A 6,064-nucleotide genomic window follows, 5' to 3' on the forward strand; every position below is an offset into this window, starting at 1 on the left:
ATGATGATTAAATATTTAAGCATTAAAAGCAATATTTTATCCTTAAAGATTTTTAATTTTCATATTTAAGTATCATAAAAATTATTGTTTATTACTTGGAATTTTATTTTTTTTGTTGTTTATTCATGAAGCGGTATTTCAGTTTTTAGTAGAAATACATTATCCTTCAGAATTTTTGTTTCTCACATTTAAGTAAAATAATTAATAATTTATTTTTATTTAGAAAAATTGGTTTTTAATTATTAATAGTTATGTTTTTAATAGTAATATAGTATTTTTTTGTAATATTTTTCACATTTAAATTTAAATTTCATATTTAATTGTTGTTTATTATTTGCAATAATGTTTACTATATCATTTATCGCATTTACTTATGAAAAGTATTAATTTATTTAGAAAAATGAGAGTTTAATTAATTGTTTAAAATTTGCAGTAATAATATATTATCCTTTAGGATTTTAATTTTTCACATCTAAATATGATAATTAATTTTTAAGCACTATATTATCGCATGTATATAAAGTATTATTTAATTTGAAAAATTTCATTTTTAATTTATGATGTATGGATATATTTATTATTCACAATTCTCATATTATGCCATATAACAAAATTTTAACTGCAAGTTACATTGTAATTAATATAACGAATAACTTTGACTCGATTTTAAATTAACAACATTCTTCTGGTAATGATATTGTTATATAGGTTAAGTATAATCATTTTTTATTAATGAACCATTATTTATGTTTCTCTTAAAAATCTTGTTCCACAAACAAACATTTTTTTGGTTATAAAGAAATTCCACTTATTAAAATCGAAAGCAATCATTTGTACAATGGCTATTAATTAAGAGTCGTTATAGTTAATCTTTTAATTAATTATATTACGAGTACAAATAATAAATCGAAAAATTTATTTGCTTATATTTAAATTCAACAGAATTTAAGCAACACTCTGTTTTCTTATATGTAATTATTTTTGTAGCTATATCACACCAATAGCTTAAAAAATACAAATTAATTAATTTAATTTCTTCATAATAAATTTTTTTTAATATTCGTCTTAAACATTTAAACACTCTTCATTTACGTTCGCGAAATAAACTCAAGTTAAATGGTCGGAAAAATTTAATACACAACTTCATACGTAAGCGATGCCTTTATGCGACTAATCTTCCTTCTACTCAGCACAATGCAAACATCCTGCGAGATATCAATGCCATATCCTTTGAAGCTTTTATTTGAAATGAAGCTGGAGCAAGCTTACGTATAAAGTGTGTGTTTGCAAATATAGTGGAACTCTTCTGTGAGAATTTCATACTATGTGCGAAAACATCGGCTATATTGTACAATATTTTTACTCTCACAAATTTCAACCTTCAAAAAGCTTTTTAAAACTGAAATTTCTTTTTCAATAAAAATACAAATTCGCGATTAAAGTTGTTCAGTGTCAAGTTGAACTGAATCGAATCACACATACGTTTATCTGTAGAAATTATTTTCATATACGTATGATATCCATACTATTACTTTTAGAACAAGCATGTTATGTATATTAACTATAAATGTTTAAATTTAATAATTTAATTTTAATTTTAATAATTAAAAAATTATGAACTCCTGTATCACATTTTAAATTAAATATTTTATATATATTAAGTAGGAAATAAATTAAATATAAATAGCTAATAAATATTAATAATAAAAATAATAAGCCTTGCTCGACGTCAATGATTTCGAGCAGCCTCTTATAGTTGGCATAGGTTGTCTATAAGTCTCTTCCACTTTTCGCGCTAAAACGTCCTTTCTATCGAATTAATTTCATTAATAGGTTAAATTACAAATAATAGAAATAATTTAATTACTTAAAAAAACTTATAGATTAAGAAAACACTAAGTGCAATTTATTATAAAAAAATAGTTACCGGTATTACTACTACTGATTGATGACATTCACTATACCATTATATATGTAGACAAAAGGAACATGCCATGGACGTTTACGGACCTGTTTAAAAATCACGGCTATCCTAACGATATCTGCTTGCTATTATTTTATCATAACAATATGACATTCACTATACCACTATATATATAAACAAAAGGAACATGTCATGGACGTTTACAGAGCTGTTTGAAAATCACGGCTATCCTAACGATATCTGCTTGCTATTATTATATCATAACAATATGCAAAACAAACTAAATGATCTGATTAAAGAAGTAATTACATGTGTACTTCAGAGAATCCATGATTTTATTATCAACAATAATCACATTGAATAGATAAATTGCCTTTTCTGTCTTAACTGTGTAATTACTACAGACGGTGGCTCAGAAGTAGATATAAAAACTATATTGGGTGAAGCCAAATCAACCTTTGCATAACGTAGAAAGCCAAGTTTAACCTCACCTCAATAATAACAAAGATCTAGATATTTAAATCGAATTTAACCTGGTCGACCACAGACACAATCCTTCATAAATTACAAGCATTTGTTGGCAGATGTCTTTGGCGCCTCCTAAATATTTTATAGCCAAATATTTATAGATACAGAGTAACTATGATTTGTTTCAGCGATGCGATTTAAAAACAAGTAGCAATAAACCAGCCGTGAATGAGAACACGTTGGACGTACTCTAAAAAGCCACTTCATTGAATTTGTCAGCAGGAGTGGGTTACTTACTGAAAGAGATGAAGAGACGATGATGCTTTTAAACAAAAAGAAACATTTTGCACAAAACCGTTTCAATCTTTTTAAATATTTACACTTAAAGGTATAAACTTCACAAAACCTACTAAAACCGTAAATTAAAACTTGTCTTTACCTGGTGAATATTATAATTTGAAAATTTCTGTTTTTCCTCAACAAAACTAAATTCTAAATTCTTAAGGTATTCCTCAATAATGATCTCAATAAAAGTAATACAGCATCTATCTAATTAAGTTATCATTGAATCATATTGCTTTATACACACAACAAAAAAGATACTGAGTACTAGATTTCTCCTTTAGCAAATAAGATTTATTGCATCTCAACATAATAATTAAAATATAAATTATTAACGAATACAAATGATGTCAATCTGGAGATCAGACGAAGAATCACCATTGCTAATAGGTGCTACTATGGGCTCAGTAGGCAATTGGGATGTAGAGCTCTCTCTCTACAAACGAAACTTACGCTCTATAGGTCGCTCATCCTCCCTGTGCTTCTGTATGGCGCAGAAGCATGGACGTTATCACAGAATGATGAAGCAGCACTGGGAGTGTTCGAGAAAAAAGTTCTTCGTAAGATCTTTGGTCCTCTACGAGTTGGCGACGACTACCGCATTAAAATGAACCACGAGCTGTACGAGCTTTATTACGACATTGATATAATTCAGCGCATTAACATCCAGCGGCTTCGCTGGCTTGGTCATGTCGTGAGCATGGATGAAGACGCTCCGGCGAAAAAGGTGTTTGAAGCAGTAGTTGGCGGAAGAAGACGTAGAGGTAGACCGTGTCTCCGGTGGAGTGATCAAGTTGAGGGAGCACTAACTGGACTTGATATACGAGACTGGAAAAGGCGCGCACGCAGCAGAGGCGCCTGGGGAGACATGCTGCGTTAGGCTGAAACTCGGTAACGGGTTGTTATGGCCACATAAGTAAGTAAGTAAATTATTTAAATTTCTAATTTTATTTTTAACTCTACATACATATATATTGTATTAATTTTAATAAAGATTAGTTTATTGTATAGATATGTTATGTATTTAATTTGTAACATTTGTAATTTAATTATTATTATAAATATTTATAATAGATTGTAAAAAAAAAGAAAACCTTCAGTCGATATATTAAATACACTGTCAAGTACGACCAGAATACAAGTATATATATCGTGGGACGTGGGGTCAGTGCAACGTCCATCAAGTGACCCCACTGAAGTGAAGGATCAGCCAAAGTAGATCACAAAACTTTGGATTCTTTTTTGTCCTGCGATTCTCGGATATCGTTATTGAGTCGTTTCCGTTCGCAGTCATCCTAGTGTTTGCCAGTGCGGGACATTGGCACAATTTATGCACCGTTGTCACCTTTTCTTCTATACATAGACTACAAGTGTCTACCTCAACAGAAGCTATTTTTTTAAGGTGATATTTCAAATTTCCATGTCCAGTATTCAATGGAGGCAGCCGCAGATAGCTAAGCACTTTTATCTCTTCACTGACCATCGATTTTGGTATTATGAGTTTAGCCTGTTTACAAGTGCTCATGTCTCGCCACATCTGCATCTAAGATGAAGTGAAACTATCCACTTATCGACATAGGCCGCAATCATGGTAGTCCAATAGTATTCTGGGCAGAGTTCTATTGTTACTAATGAACTAAAAAAAAAATTACTAATGCATGAATTTTCTTAATATTGGTCTTGAATTTAAGTTCCCGGTCAAATTGAAGGGTTTTTTTACCAGGTTTGTAATTTAATTATTTAAATAACTTTAAATCAGTTGATAATATATTTATATTATATCATTTCTTTATGTATATATAGAATCTATAGAATAAGGTGTAAAAATCAGTTTCTCCTAATGCATTTATAAATATAAAAATATAAGAAATACATTGTGACCGAAAAGTTTTCGGAAATTCTCATTTAAAATTCGCGCGCTGTATATTTTTCGATATTTTAAGTTTATGTAGTTTGGCAGCACTGTCTTACATTTACTATGCCAAAAATGAGCGCGATCTGTCGGACAGTTCGTTTACGGCAGCTGTTGAAACCAGTTCACCTCAGTAGTGCGTTGCGAAAAAAACAATGGAAAAAAATATTGAACAAAGAGTTTGCATCAAATTTTGTTTTTCGAACGAAATTTCGTGTGCAGAATCGTTGCGAATGCTACAAAAGGCTTATGGGGAATCAGTTTTATCGAAAACTCAAGTTTATGAGTGGTACAAAGCCTTTCAGGACTGTCGTACGACCGTCGAAGACATGCCGCGTTCTGGACGACCTTCGACCTCTACCACCGACGAAAACATTGAAAAGGCAAAGGAAATCGTGTTCAAAAATCCTCATGTGAGTGTTAGAGAGATAGCACGAGAGCTAGGCATCGGTCGTGAGATGGCTCGTTTGATTTTGGTGGACAATTTGTGTATGCGACGTGTCAACGCCCGGCTTGTTCCGATTCACCTCAATTTGTTCAACATTATCAACGATTTTAAGGCCAAACATTCAATAAATACCATCGAACAGCCACCGTATTCACCTGATCTTGCACCGTGTGACTTTTTCCTGTTTCCCAACCTCAAATTACCACTCAGAGGAACGCGTTTTGAATCCATAGAAGACGTAAAACAGAATTCGCAGAGGGAACTCAAAGCCATACCGGAAAGCGCCTATAAAAAATGTTTTGATGATTGGAAGAAACGTTGGCATTTGTGTATCGCTTCTAATGGAGCATATTTTGAAGGAGATAAAATAAATATTGATGAAGATTAAGAATTTTGCGTTTTATTTAAAATTTCCCGAAAACTTTTCGGTCACAATGTATGTTTACTATATGGTACCCATATATATGTTATATAACATAAATATCTGCTATACATATTATCTATATTTAACTGCATTAAGGGTTGAAATTTATAAATATAACTAAAAACAAAAAGGATGGTAAGTTTATAAATAAATAAGTTAAGAATGAATTAGTTATGAATGAATGAAAAGAGTATCTAGTGAATGAATATATTTTTAGAATACCTTTTGCGTGCAGGATATAAAAACTTCGTTGAGTCCAAACTTGTTGCTTCTTCTTGATTTGATGAATGACAATAAGTCAGTAAATAAAAAGAAATAAAATTTATATTTATATTTTTAGTAGAACAATTACAACAGGTGTAGAACCTGTTGTAATTCTATTTACAAAATATATTAACATATACATATATATATATCATTATTACTGTTATGTTTATATATTCATACATGCTAATATATTTTTTTTTTGTGTTTATAGACATAAACTGTTGAATATATTTTGAATAAAAACAAAACATGCACAGAGTACCTTCTAGTTAATTCAAT

This window comes from Teleopsis dalmanni, chromosome 2, assembly GCF_002237135.1.
Source record: "Teleopsis dalmanni isolate 2A chromosome 2, ASM223713v2, whole genome shotgun sequence".
In the NCBI taxonomy this organism is placed as follows: domain Eukaryota; kingdom Metazoa; phylum Arthropoda; class Insecta; order Diptera; family Diopsidae; genus Teleopsis; species Teleopsis dalmanni.